The 18356-nt window shown below is 32.2% G+C and overlaps 1 long non-coding RNA gene and 1 pseudogene across 1 annotated transcript; one reads left to right on the top strand and one right to left on the bottom strand.

Moving 5' to 3' along the window:
- Positions 1-10213: 10213 nt before the first annotated feature.
- LOC132630938 (uncharacterized) lies at positions 10214-16417 on the bottom strand. The gene is made up of 5 exons (XR_009578747.1): positions 12776-16417; positions 11048-11112; positions 10892-10963; positions 10663-10798; positions 10214-10531 (listed from the first exon to the last, which is right to left on the bottom strand). It is a non-coding gene; the product is annotated as an uncharacterized LOC132630938 (long non-coding RNA).
- Positions 16418-16783: 366 nt separating this feature from the next.
- LOC132630937 (PRA1 family protein B4-like) lies at positions 16784-17816 on the top strand (annotated as a pseudogene).
- Positions 17817-18356: the final 540 nt, after the last annotated feature.

Here is an 18356-nt window from a genome sequence, read left to right as displayed (position 1 = left end):
TGACAACAACACTCCTTCGTACTTGCTCTTCAAGAATGTCCCATCGACAGCTATGACTTTTCTCATTTGCGCAAAACCAAGCATCCAAGCCTTGTAGGCTACAAAAAAGTAGTAGAACTTCCCATTAGCATCAACCTTCAATGCCGTCTTACTTCTTGGATTTGCGAAACGAAGCATATAACGGTACACATCAAGCACTACATACCTGTGCTCATGTGTCCCCCTTGTCAAAGATTTTGCAATCTCCATGCCCTTCTAGACCTTCCAATAACTTACCTTACAACCCAATTCTGTGCGGAATGATTGGCTCATATCTTTTGTAGATGGTCCTTTACCGTCGGGAAACCTATCTTTGAAGTATTCACCAATGACTTTCGCTGTGGCGTGTGGATTATGGCTAGTAATATGCTCAGAACCACATGTGTGATACTTTACGTAGGTTGTAATACAAAATCTGTCATAACTTAAAAGCTTCATAGCCCTCAGCCACCACTTGCACTCCGGATGTACACACCTAAAGCAATACACAGTGCGCGAATTAATCACCTTCTTGAGTGTAAAATCTTTCTTCACGCAAGCAAGTTTTAACATAGTTGCTAGTTGTTCCTTATTCTTGAATGACATTCCTTTATAAAAGCATGTTTCATCATCTTGAACATGGCACTGTGAAGATTGTGTAGAACACGGTGTATTGCTCGCAACTTCGGGTGTAGGAATCGGCTCACCCCCACTTCCATTATCTGGAATATCCATATCCATATCCACCCCATCCAATTTATCATTTAACACATCTTGTTGGTCTTGACCTAAATTATGGTTCTCTACCGGGCTTCCAACCACGTATACCCTTAAAATGGGCCTAGCTACATCATTCAAATAAGTACGCAAACGATCTTGATCGGTTATCTTAAAAGGCAAGACCCTCTGGTTTTTAAAAGAGCTATGCACATAAGTGATGGCAAGATCTTTAGGTTCACAAGTTAATTCACAATAAGTGATGATTAAGTTCACAAAATCATCAAACACAACATCTCTTTGGACACTCATCGCTATCGTGTCTAACATGTGACTACCCTTCCATCGCCAAATATATCGATTGTTCTTCTCGATCCATTCGCCATGGAAATCAACACCTATTGTTATTGAGTCCCCCATTAATGTTGTTATACCCTATTTTAAACGGGTTAATTTAGAGTACAACATATTGGTGATTCCTATTTGTTTTATTTTAAGGAGTCGCCACCTAATTAATTTAACGGTGAATTAGGACACCTAATTTATTAACTAAGGTAAAGCTAACTAAACCTCCGTTAATAGTCTGCTTAATCAGTGTGATTCTAGGTAAGGGTTCTATATTATCCTAAAGGGAAGGGGTTAGGCATCCTTTAGAATCCGTTAACTACGGTTATCCGGCCAAACTTAGGTTAATTAATTAAGGTTAAATATAGTGCTTAAATTTTAAAAAATGGCTTACAAATATTACTAAAGTTTTAAAGGAAAATAATGTTAGCTAAAAATAAGATTTACAAAAAAATATAACAATTTATATAAAAGGAGAACTTTAAAGGCTATTTTAAAATAAGACTTATAAAGGTTGTTAAGGTTTTGAAGAAAGAATATGATAATGCTATTTAAAATAAGATTTATAAATATGATAATTTGCATATAAGTAGAAGAGAATGCGGGTTACAGCGTTTTAATAAATATTTGAAACAACTCAAATGGCGAGGTATTAATTGATTTTGCAGTTTAGGAATATAGACAATACGCGATTGATTATCTTTTATTAACTATGCTTAATTAAAAATGCATGATTGATTCAAACTTGAAGAGTTATTTATAAAATATACTAGAGTTTATATTTGCGTATTAGTGACGTTTTAAAATGTACATGATAATAAGAATAAAATATGATTCCCTTTACTTAAGATATATAGTCCTGCCATTTTGCAAATCGATTATTCCAAATAAAATAAATATTAGACATTATGAATAGTTTTAACATGAAAAGAAGGGAATAAAACTTATGGAATTAATGGTTATGTTTCTCTTAAATTAACTACCCATGACTAAAACTAAACCCCACTAAATTTACTAGAATTCATCTAAGTTAAGAAAACAAAAACAAAAACAAAATAAAGAGTTAATCATGTCATACAAATTAAATGCACAAAAATAAAATAGAAGAGTCAATAAGCTAAATGGGCTCAGCCCATTTTTAAGGACTGCTGCTGCTGTTTTTTTTTATTTGGGGCTTTGACCCAGAACTCCACTTTTTATTTCTTTGGCTGCGGACAGAACTGGACAGAAGGGGAAATCGTATTTTCGTTGGGCCTTAGCCCAACACCGAATGCGGAAGACGAGTTCCTCGGACTCGTATGCGAAGGTCATGCATAAAAAAAGTAAAAGGAAAAGAATTAGTATGCGATCAATGGATAATGTTAAAACATGTAAAATATAAACTCAAACAAATCAGCAGATCGTGTATATTCTATGTATATTTGAAGTATTCTCATGTATACATAGGTATACGATCTCACTGTCTTAACAGCATTAAAGCATTTATAACGTACTGAGGCATACAATCTGCCCAGCAATGGCAGTGGACATTGCAAGAAAAATTATACAATATGCTAAGGCAAACAGCATCGACACAACAATAGCAGTGAATGTTGCAAGAAAAACTGCCCAATATACTAAGGCAAACAGCATTAAAGCATTCATACATACTAAGTCAACATCTGCCTAGCACTAGCAGTATTGGGTCTGCAGATTTTGAGATGATTCATGGTTCATATAATACAACAACAGACAAGCGAGGCAGGAATGGCAAAATAACAACTGAAATCGCACACTAAAGCGATCAGGAATCAACACCAAATTTCTATCATCATGTTATAGCATATAACTAAAAGTAACTTTTTTTTTTTTTTTTTTTTTTTTTTGCATATGTTTTGCACTTACAGAGAAAAACTAAATCTATACACACAAGACTCAACCACATTTTTTAAACTGCCAACATATTCTAGTAAAGAGAAAATAGAGCTGGAAATAAAGTTAAAACAGAACTGGAAACCACCATACGATAGAAGCAGAGACTAAAATAAAAATGCGATAAACATAGAATTTAGGAAATTAAAAGGGAAGGGAGAGCTACTTATCAATAAATCTAAAACAGAAGCAAAACTATGAACTAAATGCACACCATACTAGTAAAAAATTACATTGAAAGGAACGAAGAAATAAAGGAGGAAGATTACAAAGTCCTATAACATGTGAGATTAGCTTAACGGACATATAGACCAGTCCAAGTAAGCACAACCCAACACTGATACATACATCGAGTTGCACCGAGACATCAAACAGACGCACATACCAACATATCATCCTTTATAGAGTTAGACCAGACACATATACCATACTAGGCTCAAATTTATTGAAGGCAAACAAGAAGGTTCATTAACAGACCACAATAGAGGCATACTAACTCAATACAATGCTATTTGGCAGTTTCTTTTATCAAATATGAGTGAAACCATGACCAAAACTATACTAGACAGTTTTCATGCCATTTAAGTTAATTCCAACAAAATGGAGAGCCTAGGTAATGAACCCAATCCCTATTTGAACATTGACTGGACTAATACCATTGAGGAATCAATAAATGACGAGCATTCTAAACACATCGAATGTCAATTAGACCCTTAAGCATGCTGAAGATGGGATATAGATTAACAACAGCATTGAACATCATAGTTTAAAAGTCAAATCTCTATATCCTTATCTAGACCTCAATTGAATCTGAGTGTATAACCATATTGAGCTGCCATTAACTAACAAAGGCCAAGGTAAATGAATTAAATAAACATGCAGCTTGTAAACTAATCTTAACATTGCCAATCATTTTAACACAATATATTTTTTTTGATACGGAAATGACATGTTTATGCAACAAGGAACTAGACTAATGTTGGCTGACATTCAAACATATACGAATTTTAGATTCGACATACGTAAAGACTAATTAAACAGTACATACTTAAACTGACATTACCCTAATCAAACTAAATCAAACTAATCATGTAATACAGCCATTAGCCAACACATAAAAAATTTAAATGACACTATATCAGACTAAACCAAAGTAGATTTCTAATACGAAAACTAATAACAGGCTGAACCAATAATTAATTTACAAACTAATTTCACACAAATACATATAAATCCGCGAACACCCTTAAAACTACTGAAAACTAAACAATAAGGAGGAGGTTTTACCTTCTTTGGGTGAAGCGAAGTGAGGCCTCGAATCTCTGATCTACCTCGAACACTATCAAATCCGAGCTTGCGATGCTCGGATTCACAGCAACACAAAGCAGATGAAAAGCAGAAAACAAATGTTCTAGTATTTTGACTCGATGTTTTGAATTATCACAACTACTGCCAAGCTTAATATTTTGGGAATCTTGTGCGGCTGAGGACTCGTATTTTTCAGGGGATTCTTGCCATTCCAGAACCCTGTCCTAAACGACTCAAGACAGGATTATTTATAGGGTGGATCAGGGTTTTCGTTTGAGAGGAGCGGGGACAAAAGGAAGTGGAAGAGAGAGAGGAGCGTGGGGGACAGAAAGAAGTGGGGGGGAAGAGGAGCGTGGGGGACAGAGGCGTGGTGGAGAGGAGCGGATGAGAGAGAGAGGTGAAAGAAGAGAGAGGGAGGAAGGGGTGTGCGGCTGAGGAGAAAAATGAAGGAAACCCTAATGGTTTCCTTTGTTAAGTGAAAGGGGCGGGTCGGGTCGGTGGTGTGTTTAGGTTGGGCTGGTCCGTTTGGGTAATTATTTGGGCTGGTCCGCTTGGGTAATTATTTGGGCTGGTGGTTTGAAGATGTGGGCTGGGAATAAAATGTGGGCTGATTTTATGAATTGGTCCGAAAATAGTATGAGTTGATTGGGCTACTACATTTAAATAAAAGACCTATTTAAATAACTCTATACTAAAGTGTGTTAAAATATTACTTAATATAAAATATGCAATTATTAGTGCTCAGATAATAAAATTATATGCCGTCGTAATAGCCGTGCAATAATATTTCGAAAGTCCACAGTAAATAAACACTATTATTTAATTATGCGAAGATAAATGTGATGCGTGTGCGTAAGCTGGTAAAATGCCGAAATGATAATAGCTAGTAACTGTAATAGAATAATGAAACGCCAGTATTGATAAGAGTAAATTATAAATATATTTTTTTCATTTGCCAAAATATTGGAAGCGTAAATAGGTATTTCGGAGGAGAGGCGGGACAAAATTAGGTGTCAACAAATGCTACCTGAATATATTTTATTTTTTTAAAGAAAGGTCATGATAGTATAGTAACAAAATACAATAACTTAATGACTTGTTGGAACAGATGAATCAGGTGTTGCAACAAGTGGATTGCCTATTGCAACAAGTACTATCCTTGTTGCACCAACTAACTAATCTGTTGGAGTCAGCTTCAGTTTTTTGAGTTCTGTTTAATCCAAAGACAGTTGAAGATGTCCAACAGATTAGTGAGTTGTTGCAACAAGTATATTACTTGTTACAACAGGTAATACACTTGTTGCAGCAACTAACTAATCTGTTGGAGTCAGCTACAGTTTTTTGGGTCCAGTTTTTGGGTTCTGTTGGACTGAAGCTGAATCTAACGGATCAGTGAGTTGTTGCAACAAGTAAGATACTTGTTGCAACAAGTATTACACTACTTGCAACAACTCACAAATTTGCTGCAACTTATTCATACTACGTATTTAACAACAATTAGTATAGAAGTTGCAACAACTACATAATTTGTTGTAATTGTGGCAGCAACTACAATAGTTGTTGCATAAACTACAGCAGCTTCTGCATAAACTACAACAGTTGTTGCAAAAAATTTAGAAGCTCTTATACAACAGCTTTAGCACTTGTTGCAACAAGTACAATTGCTACTGTAAATTGTTGGAAAATCAGCAGCAAAACCCACATAAATAATTGAAACAAAACAGCAATATTTTACCTACCAAATGAGCGGAAATTACTTCTGAAGTAATGCCCAGCCAAAAAATTGCAAAATCTGTTGGTTTCGTTTTTTTCTTTGTTGAGCAAATTCTTCAAAATGCCGCACCAATAGAAGAACAAGAAGCAGGGGAAGCAGCAATACTTATGATGTAATGGTCATGTAGACACTAACGAAATCCAACCAAAAACATTGCAAATCTGGTGGTTTAGTTTTTTTCTTTTGTTGAGCAGATTCTTCAAAATGGCACAACAATGGATGAAGAAGAAGCAGGGGAAGCAGCAATGGAAGATGAGGAAGAAGAATGGAGGGAGAAAAAGAATGAGAACAGGCGGATGGAAAAGAAGAAGAAGAAGAAGAAGAAGAAGAAGAAGAAGAAGAAGAAGAAGAAGGAGGAGGAGGAGGAGGAGGAGGAGGAGGAGGAGGAGGAGGAGGAACGAACCGAGGAAGGAGAAGAAGAACAGTGGAGGGAAAAGAGCAAAAACGGGTGCGGCTATTGGCGCCCTTTTTTTTGGACCCATTTTGGTATTTTAGGGTTTATATTGGCTGGTTCAAAGTATTAAAAATAAAACTTGAGGGCAAAGTGTTAAAAATAAAGTTAAGGGTCAAAGTGTCAAAATGAAAACTTTTGGACAAGGTCAAAACCTCTTAATCACTAATCAAAAAACATCACCTCCACTCAATAATTAAAACTTGAGTCACCTCCGCTCAAAAAAAAAAAAACTTGAGAGTCACCTATAATTAAATGCCCCCACTCACAGCCATAACAATTAAGAAAAATTCCCAACCTTTAGTACAAAAGCACAAGCACCCCTTATTTACCCTCACCCCCCCCCCCCCCCCCTCTCTCTCTCCATCTCTCACGTAACCAAAAATGGCTTCACCTGCAAAACCCAAAAAGAAATACACTCTCTCCGTATATGTTTATTGTCCACTTTTAATTTTATACGTTTTTTAAGTATTAAATAAATAAAATATGTATGTTACCACAATATTTATATTAATTAATGAATAATCTCAATAAATTTAGAAAATAATTGAGGCATGAATAATTAATATTAAGGATAAAGTAATTGTCTTTATCTTGATATGTTAAAGTGGACAAATATAAATACGAAGGAGTGTGTCAGCTTAATATGAAGTTAACAAGCGAGTAATGCGAGATACCGATTAATTTCATATGCAAAAATAAGAGGAAAAGGGAAAATCGTATGCAAACCCCAAAAAGAGTATAAAGTAGGGCTAGGCATAAATACTGAAAATCAAAAAATCGGATCGAACCGATCTGAACTTCAAGAAACCGAATCGAACTAGTTTGGTTCGGTGTTTGGTGTTCACCTTCAAAAAACCGAAACCGAAATAGCTTAACAGAACTTTGATGAAACCGAACCGAAATTTAAACCAAAATTTTATACATTACCCAAAAAATTAAAATAGTCCAGACCCATTAAGTTTAAGCCCCAAAAAAACCCAATTGTAATAAGCTCTCTTTTGCTTTTGTATCCCTATTTTTTCACTTCAGTTGAGAAAATCAAATATCCTTAACAAAGAAAGGTGACTAGGATGTGTTTTTAGGATTAATGTATGTCTTTTATGTGTTTTCTTAATTATTCTTACTGTATGTATATAACACCTAGTAATCCTATATTATGGTTATGGTTTTCTGTTCTTGTATATCCTGTTTATTTGATTTGATTTTAATTTGTTAGTTTTATGTTTTGTTGCTTTTGAAAATATGAATTAGTATAAATGGAATCGCTTCTAATATCATATCAAAAAAATCGAAACCGAACCAAACTTCAGAAAACCAAAACTGAAAGAACCGAACCGAACTAGTTTGGTTCAATGTTCGGTGTCCACCTTCAAAAAATCAAAACCGAAATAGCCAAATCGAAGTTTGATAAAATCGAACCGAAGAACCGAACGCCCACTCCTAGTATAAAGTACTCCTATATAATATCGGTTCTCGTTTTTCTATCGGTCAGAGCCGTAACAATTAAGAAAAAATCCCAACCTTTAATACAAATCATCCCTTATTTACCCTTTCCCATCTCTCTTCTTTCTCTTTTCTTTCTACTAGTATACGTACCCGCGTGATGCGCGGATTGTTTCAAAGAAAAAAAAGAGAGAAGAGAAATAATAGAAACATATGTGTATGAACTACGTGTGACACATATTGTAGATCTTATATTTTTATTTTTTTGGTCAGTCTTATTACAAACTAACAATTTCCTATGGCATATGTAACTGCTACTACTTCATTCCAAAAATGGAGGAACCTCTAGGAAAGTGATATTATCCATTGCCTTGCTTTCGAAGGGAGTTCTAGCAGCAAATAATATCCCTATTTTTATTACATTTTGAAGGCTAATAAACGTGATGACAAATCAGTAAAGATAGTAACCGAAGTAATATCTCTCAAGTCAAATGTAAAAGTTTAAAAGATAACTACCAAGAAGAAAACATCATAATCCCAACTTATCCTTATATTTTGGCTCATCATCCTTAGCCGTGTCAATAACTGATCTTTAGTGGTTCTAATTTAGAAACTACTCCTCAATTAGTGGTTATAATTTTGGATATTGTTTAACTTTAAAATTTTAGAATTTTCTTTTCCAAAAAAATATATAAGCTCGTCGTAAAGATGTTTAGAACGGATGCATGATTTATATACAACAAAACCTTATTAAATTAAAGTTTACAAAATAGATTGTTTACATTTAAAACCAAGAGAATAAACAATTTAAGATTAAAAAAAAAAAGGAACACTGACTGAGAAAATTTCTTACCTAATATTTGCATACTGCCATTTTGGAAAAAGGGGCATAAGGGCATGATACATCATTTGCCCATTAATATGCTTACATTCTTGTATGCATTACTGGATATATTAGCACAGAATGCAGATTAAAGATGATATTTTTCTCGTTTCAATATTTAAATTTATCATTCATCTTTGCCCAAACCAATCTTTAAGGAAAATCTTTTAGTACAAAATTTTAATTTTATTAAGAACTCTAACATAAACCAAACAACAATCCAAAAGAAAATCATTAACTTTACTGTGTAATTAAAATGCACTTTAAACTATTAAACATAAAAAAAAAAAAAAATTAAACAATGGCAATAACTTTCATGTATTAAGATTTCAGTTGATCATTTTTTTTATAGGATGAGTTTTAATTTGAGACTTTTTCATCTCAAATTTTGATATTCTTATTCTTCTATAGAGTGTCATATGTCTCTATATACATTCTTATTGTCAAGTATTAATTTATTAGAAATTTCTCCTTAATTCGTAACTTAATCAAAGTAAATTAGTATGATTTAGCGTAAACATCAAGTGTGGATAAACTTTTACCGTCAAAGACTACTCTAAGAGCTACATTAAGTTAGACATAATGCAGAAATTTCTTTAATCACCGCAAAAATTAATTTCTAGCTGTTGCTGTTTTTTTTTTTTTTTTTTTTGACATCATATTTTTAGTTTTACTTTTAAGCAACTAATTTTTTGTTAAAATGAAATAAATATATCATACAATATCCAATGATTTTTATTTGTTCCCCATTTTTCTTTATTATATTTTTCATAGCTTAATACTATTATATTGTCAAAGTGACTTTATTTTAGCTTGTCATTTGACTTAATATTTTTTTTCCACTGCAATCTCCTAATGTTGACTTTTTATTAACTTGCAAATAGACTTATGGCTTATTTTGGCCAAGCTTTGGGGATACAAAAGCCTTTTGGAAAATTGAAATGGTCAAGCGCAAATTATTTTAAAATGATTCTCAAATAATTTGGTTAAACACAAAAATGATAAAACTTTAAAATACCTTTTTAAATAAAATAAATTTATGCTTGTAGGAAGAATCTACAAGTATATCTTTTCTCTAGTAACAAAAGAATTACTATTTAAAAGTACTTTTTTCTTTTGATCAAATACCTCTAGTTTTTTATTAAAAAAGGAGATTTTTTCCTTAAGTGGAGAAACGTAAAGCCACTTGCTAACACTATAAGTTTGAAAGAAAATAATGAAAGAAATTTAAGCATTTAAAATTCTAGAAACACATATGCTTCAATTTACCTTTTTTTTTTTTTTTTAGCTGATTAAATTTGGTTGCATGTACCAAAACAATGGGTATAATTTCTTGAAAATGTTAATCCATTTATCTCCCTATATATATAAAAAAGGAAAAGAGATACATGTAATTATAATAACCTTATAAATATTCCAAAGAAAGAAAAGTCAAAGCAAACAGAATAACATAATACAAAATAAGCTTCTATTTGCGCAATGCTCCTAAGATAGTGAATAATGCCAAATGAAATGTATACATTCATTATACATTGTCATTCCTTGCACGAATGATTTGGTAAAACTCCATTATATATTTTGGTTCTCCATCGTACTTGTTTATTTTTCAAATATTCATTTCGCATTGTGAAATATTTGTATACATCATATATGGAAAGTTCTGATTCTCTAGTTATATCTGCGACAAAAAGAAATTTGAGTAATATTAATTGTAAACAAAAATAAAATAATAATAATAATAATAGTAGTAATAATAATAATAATAATAATAATAATAATAATAAAGTTTAATCAAGCATGAAAACGTACCTTAGACAATTTGGTAAAACTCCTTTCTATATTTCGGTTCTCCATTATGCTTGTTTATTTTTCAAATATTCATTTTGCATTTGTGAGATATTTGTATATATCATATCTATGGAATCTTCAGAATCCTTAGTTACATCTGTAACAAAAGATAAATGAGTAATGTTAATTGTAAAATAAAATAAAATAATAACAACAATAAAGTTTAAAATAGTCAGGTTACGAAGATCACCTATTTCATTTCGCATTTGTGAGATATATGTATATATCATATATATGGAATCTTCAAAATCCTTACTTAAATCTGTAAAAGATAAATGTAATGTTAAGTATAAATAAAAAATAAAATAATAATAATAATAAAGTTTAGTCAAGCATAAAAATATACCTTGACAATTATTTAGAGAAATTTGAGGTGCATAGCCTATAATTTCTTTATCTACTGCAGAAAATCTATACAACAAAAACAATTATATATTAGATATAAGCATAGGAAAACTACAATCACATACTCATAAAGATTATTCAAGTAAGACTCGTAACTAAGTTAGCTTTTGAAAAGTGTATATCATGATAATGCTAAACTTAAACTGATAATATCAAGCCAGGGATAGTAATATCAACGGATTCATTTAAGCACAACACTCCTAAAAAAAATCACAATTTTGACTCTTTATGAAATTAAAAGGAGTAAAAGTCTAGGATCTTCATAGATGGGATATGAACTGTTCAAGATATTCCTTTAAATCTAAAACCTTCGACCAGAACGACAGCGCTTCGACGGACCTTGTCGGAAATCGAAAGAAAGAGTTGCTGGATCTATTTAGAACGGTGGTTTAAGGCGGGTGGCTATGATTGCACCCCTTTTTCTATGCACTATATATCTACTTTTATGCTTTGCCCTGATCCCTCCGAAATATTGTGTGCGCATATGTTATATATAATGTGTTTGTTTGTGCATGTGTCGAGAATGAGAGATGAGGACGAGGGGGGTAAATGGTAACGGGAAGTGAGAACGTGAGAGCAGGAGGGGTTTGGCAAGTTGGTTTGCAGATTCCTTTTTTGGTTAGTTTTTCTCTACTTTTTTTTTTAATTTATTTATTATCTTTATTCTTTTTTACATAAAACAAAAACATGAAGATGAAAATGTTAGTTCATTATTTCTAGACTAATATATGAAAATGTATTCTTTCTTTTTGAGAAATGTAAACAAAATTTACATCCTAAAATGTGACTCATGAAAAATTCAAATCAAAATAATGTCTCTATGTACCTATTTGGAGTTTATTATATTTTGAAAGTAGTTGTGTCTTGAATCTTTACTTTAAGTATGAAGAATAATCAAAAGGATGATTAGAAAGTTTATCACGTACTGCCTAGATATTGATTTTATTTTAAAAGTTTTAAAAGTTAAAATCGTGCATGTGTGTGTTTGTGAGGTAGAGGAGAAATGGAGGCAAGGACGCGGAAGCAGCTTCTTCTTCTTCTTTTTTTATTTTTTTTATTTTTTTATTTTTAACTATGTTTCGTTCAAATTTTAATATAGGAACTACCTTTTTAACCATTCATAACAAATGTATAAATATTAATGCTAAAAGTTAGGAGGAAAATGTGGAAGTTACTTGGCTATTCTCTTGTGTTTCTTTTTTCAAAATTTTTAGTAGATTAAAATATAAAAAAATTTATAACTTTCAAAAAAAAAAAAAAAAAGTCCTAAACATGCCTTGAATTGTGGCTGCACTATTTTAGAACTCCATCGTGCACTACTATGATGATATTATTTTGTATTTTTTAATTGTAAACCTGTAGATTTATATTTAAATTAAAAAATTAACTAATTAACTAACTTTTGTCCTAAAACTAACACATGGCATTTTCCTCCGCTGCCACTTATCACAATTCTATTGCAAACTATCTTTTTTTAATAATATACTAGTATACGTACCCGCGCGATGCGCGAATTGTTTCAAAGAGAAAAAGAGCAGAAAGAGATCATTGTAATAATCTTAGCTTTAAGTTTTGATCACGTTGAATAATACTAACATATTAAGAAATTATACTGACACAACATCGTAACAACATGAATGAAGTTGAACTGTAAAAAATTTGAATTCACCTTAAATATCTTAGTGATGCCCACAATTCAATTTTCTAATTGCCTAATGCACCATCATCATGAGGTTTCCGAATCTACACAATTTGAAATAAGTTGGGTGTTCAATATTCTTGATTTCGAATGATGTATTTTCAAGCACTTATACCTATAAAATAGAAATAAAAAACTGTTTTACACCAGAAATATAAACAGTGTGAAAAACATCTTGTTCGTGACAAAAGATAATTGCTAGAAATAAAATAAAAATTTGACACTTAACCACATACACTTCTTCAAAATCACTAATGACTTAGAGTATTATATAATGCATCTAACTGGTCCTCGAAGTCATCAGGATTATAATTTTTCCACGTATCAATGCCACCTATATTCTAAATCAAGCCCTCATCTAACCAAATTATATAATAAAAATTTAACTTAAGGATTTTAAAACATAAAAGGACTAAATGTTTTACTTTCCAAAATTTTGCAATGTGTATACCTTTGGTATCTTTTTGTCCATCCGATCAACACAGCTTTAAGACACATATAATCAATCTTATTACCGACTAACATCTTTCTATGGTATATATAATTGTTGCTTCATTACTGATCATTTCTTCAAACAATATAATGATGCAATTCAAACCTGACAATTATTGTGAACGTACTCCAAAGGATGAAGGAACCTCTAGAAAACAATATTGTTCATTGTCTAACTTCCGAAGGGATTTTTGAAAGTAAATAATATCCCCATCTTCTAGCCACAAAGCTAGAATAAAGCATAAAAAAATTTATTGCTAAAAGATCAAAGAAACAAAAAATATTGAAAGAAATCGACTACACAAACAAATACATAAGACCCCAAAAATGGCTACTGTCAATTAATTGTACATACTTGACAGCCACGAAAACTCAGCTTTCTATTGATATGTTCACACATCACATTGGGTTAGAAATTTATTTCAGTTCCTCAATTTCAATATAGACTGTGCGTTACGCGAATATTATTAGAAACAAATAACCGTATCACAATATGATCTTGCTCGTTTGAACATATTAAATTAGTTGTTATATCCACTTATCACATGCCATAGTGATTTTAATATATTATTTTAAATAACAACACTTTTCAAAATTAAAATAAAAACCACATAGTCATCAAAGGACTTTTTGAAGATATTTAGTACTAAATAATTCACTATTACATGTATGCAATATGTATACACTTATAGAGAATTGACTCAAAGAAACATGGTTAGACTATAGCTTTCATTTTCTCAAAATATATATATAAAATATTAAGTGTCCTATTTTTCTCTCCTACAATTAGCTTGTTCATGAAAGACCTTAAGACTACCCAACTATACATAAACTATAAACTGAAAAATCATTATAAATTCCGGTCTTGCATTCATATCAATTACCAATAACTAAAGATAAACGGAAAGAACTAACTACAATGTAAATAAATATTTAAGCCAATAGGAATTACTACATATAGGAATTACTGCATTCTTTGGTCATAGTACTTTCTACCTTCAGAAACCCCATACCAAAAAAATAAAGATGAGGTTTTTTTTGCCATTTTGAGATATTACCAACACATTGTGTGGAGGTAAAGATCCTCAATTCGCCAGCTATTTAATTATCAATAGCAATCTAGAGAACCCTCAGAGTAAAATATGTGAAAGCATAGAAGACTTAAAAGAAAAAGTATATTTTTCATGTTACCAACCCATGTCCACACTTTCTTTTATTCAGATCACAAAAACAATGTCAATCCACAGTTTAACCAATTATCACATGTATAAAATTCCACAGTGTACAACTTTCTACTTTTTTCACTTTTGTTAATTTCCCTTGCAAATCTGGCTGCTTCTTCTTATTTATCAACTGCCAAAAATGCTGCTAGAATGGTGATCATCAAGCTAGTAGAATGGCAATATGCAGAGTCAGAATGCCACTGATCCAAGAAAACGACATCACTGCACCGGTCATGTATTGTGTTCCAAAATATTATATTTCTGACCACAAAATTATGTACATGTCACTGTTTTTTCACTTCTATTAATAAGATAAAGATAAGAGTAATTAACAATGGGTTTTGGGTCCTCAAAAGGATTCAAGTGCAAGACACATTGTTCCTAAAGAAGTTGCCATAAAGCATTGAAGCTACACTGAAGAATTAGTCACAACTAAAAGTGTCACAACCCTGTTGCATGCTTGAAGCAAATAATAGAGTACTACATAGCACAGAAAGACAATGGAATAATTTTGAATTTTAAGTATTGAATCTTTTCTCTTAAATTCTGTATTTTTTAAGTTGTAATCAGCTTTTACATTTTAAATATACTTAGTATTTTAATTTTTCAATAGTACAATATTCTAACAGAGGTTAATTTGGTTGGTCCTTTGTTATGTTTTGAAGCATAATATACTTAATGATAAATTAGTAAATATAGTAACTGCAGTTCGGGCCATCTTCGCACGTTGATTATGATTTTGATTCTTCAGATTTTCTGTAAGACTTATGAGTTAATTTTGCAGTAATTAATTTGTACAGAAAGATAAATTAACCAAAAGGCTTATCGAAAAACGGTTATTCAAATTCATGCAATAGAGTTTATATTTCTAAATATGCATGTGCATATCAGATAAGAATCTAGCACGCATATAAAATCTAGCAAAAAACTACAAACATAGCAGCACAAGACAGTGTGAAATGAAAATAAGACAACTAAAATTTGTTGCCTGCCCCTGCAAATTAACACATTCGTGGTTGAAAAAACAGAAAAAACACAAATAACATCCGAGATGACCATTTCCCTGATTCTTTGTAGTGAGAAAATTGAAACCCAACAACAGAGAACCAAAATCAAATGACATGAAAATAAAAAGAAATCAGAAAAACGAATGAGAAAGAAGAAGAACATACCGAAAAATCAAGAGCAGCAAAGCAACACAGACAAAGAGTGTGTGTGAACAATGAAAATAAAGTTGCGTGGATTTTGTTACTATTGTACATGCACTAAAAGGAGTAATGAAGATGCCAATTTACCCATATCTGTTGATTGTGCAAAGGGAAATGGGAAAATGGGAACGTGGTGTAGATGTGGGTAGTTTAGATTAGTTATCCTTTTCTTTTATGTTTTCTTTTTAAAGATAAAAAGTGTTTTTACCTTTAAATAAATTTCCAGCCGAAATGTATATATAAAGTTGGATTGAGTCAAACGTAAGTTTTAAAAAATTTATATCTAAATTCAAATGGATAAATAAATTAACTTAATCACTCTCAATTTAAAATTTAAAATTCAGAATTGAAAGGTTTAATTGGTGTTTATTCTACTTTTATCATAATTAATTATGGTTTGTTTTAAAATAAAAGGCATAAAGTCACTAAACAACGATGACAGCAACTACACAGTATTCCTTCAATTATTTGCAATTTGAAGGATTTTAACATTGTCTTAATTATTTTTAAATTCAAAAACAATAACTAATGTAGCAAGAACAGTTATTAATTTTAAATTCAAAAATCTAAACTGCTTTGAATTGATTTGGATTAGTACATATTTAAAAAATAAAGTAAAAAAGAAACAAACAAAACCTTGTGTTTTAGTTGCTACAAAAAAGGAGCCAAAGAACGTGGTATTTGTTGCCTCTACTTTTCTGGAAATACGTTTGCTATAAAGAAGGGGAAAAAAAAACATGTTTTATAGAATTTTAAATTTTTTAAAGGCTTAAAAGATGGGATAACTATACGTACAGGAGACAAAATGGTGCAAATTATACGGAGCACTTAACAATGAAACAATTCATTTTTAATCTGTTTTTCGTTTTAACATTCTCTTAATTATTTTTAAATTCAATAACAATAATTAATAACTAACTCTATTAACTAATTAACTATTTTTTGTCTTAAAACTACCACGTGTCATTATCCTACACTGCCACTTATCAAAATCTTAAGACAAACTATCATCTTTTTAATAATATATAGAAGCCGTAGATATAAATTATCCAATTACCAATATCTCTCACATAACCATAAACAATGGCTACACCAGCAATCCTCCCAATGTCCAATCCCCAATCCCCTACCACCGACCCCACCACCCAAATCACCCCAACCCCAGCACTCTGTTCATTCATCAACCACATCTCCACCACCATCCAAACCGGTTTCACCAACCGCAAACCCTGGTCCGAACTTCTCGACCGTTCCGCATTTTCCAAACCCGAATCCATCTCTGACGCCTCTCTTCGTATCCGCAAAAACTACTCTTACTTCCGTGTCAATTACCTTTCTATCCTTACCCTTATCCTCGCTTTTTCCCTAATTACAAACCCATTTCCCTTGTTACCCTTTCAGCACTTCTTGCTGCTTGGGTTTTTCTTTACCTTTTTCGTCCTTCTGATCCCCCTTTGGTTGTTTTCGGGAGGGAATTTTCTGAAAGGGAGACGTTGGGTGTGCTTATTGTGTCGACTGTTGTTGTGATTTTCTTGACGTCTGTTGGTGCTGTGCTTGTTTCTGCGCTTATGGTTGGTGTTGGGGTTGTGTGTTTGCATGCTGCTTTTAGGACACCTGAAGATCTTTTCCTTGATGATCAGGAGTCTCCTGCAACTGGGTTTTTATCTTTCTTGAGCGGCGGTGGGCCCGCCAATACCTCTGTTGCTGTCGCCCCCCCTGTTGCTGCTAGGGTTTGAGCGTAATGGATATGCAAGATCGATTGAAGGGGTAATTTTACGGTAGCTTTTATATAATTATTTACCTTCTTTAGAGAAGGGGAGCCTTTGTAGTCTCCGTGTAATCTATAGGTCATGGATTCGAGCCGTGCAAGCTTAGGCTGCCGCCCCTCCTCTTGCTGTTAGGGTAGTTTCACGGTTTTTATATGACTTTGTGAGTGATTTTACCGTCTTTAGTAGAAAGATGAGAACAATGATGTATGTATAAGATTTACTATTTTTCTGATTCTTAAAGACGCAAAACTTGAAATTTTGTAGTTTGGATCTACCAACTTTGGAGTTTAGTAAATGTAATTTTACGGTAGTTTTTATATATTTTGTGAATGATTTTACTGTCTTAAGTAGATGAAAGAATTGACAGAAATAAGATGAGAATAATGATGTATATATAAGATTTACTTATTCTTTTCTCGATTCCTTAAGATGCAAACTCGAAATTTGTTTTTCGATCTACCAATTTGGGAGATTAAGTTACTGTAATTGGCTATAGAAAATGAGTGATCTGCACCTGAGTTGAGATCGGGGAAGATCATTTTCTCCCCTATGAGTTATAGTATCAATAAGAATGCTAGTATTTGTTGTTCATATATTATTATGATATAAATATACGCCTCAACTCATTATGTATGGATGATGAGATTCCATTGATACAAAGTCAATTCCAATAGACTTATTAGAGGGTCCCATTGGCGTGCATCCAATAGATCAAGTCTGATAGAGAGAACAGTTTTTTTTTAGTAGAGAATGATGTTTATGGTTGAGAATCTTGAGATTGGTTCATTGATTTCTGCATGCCCATCACCCTCCCAGACCTCACTTTTGAGATTACACTGGGTATGTTGTTGTTGTTGGT

The sequence above is a fragment of the Lycium barbarum genome, chromosome 3 (assembly GCF_019175385.1).
Source record: "Lycium barbarum isolate Lr01 chromosome 3, ASM1917538v2, whole genome shotgun sequence".
Classification (NCBI taxonomy): Eukaryota; Viridiplantae; Streptophyta; class Magnoliopsida; order Solanales; family Solanaceae; genus Lycium; species Lycium barbarum.
This window is presented reverse-complemented; position numbering and strand designations above follow the sequence as displayed.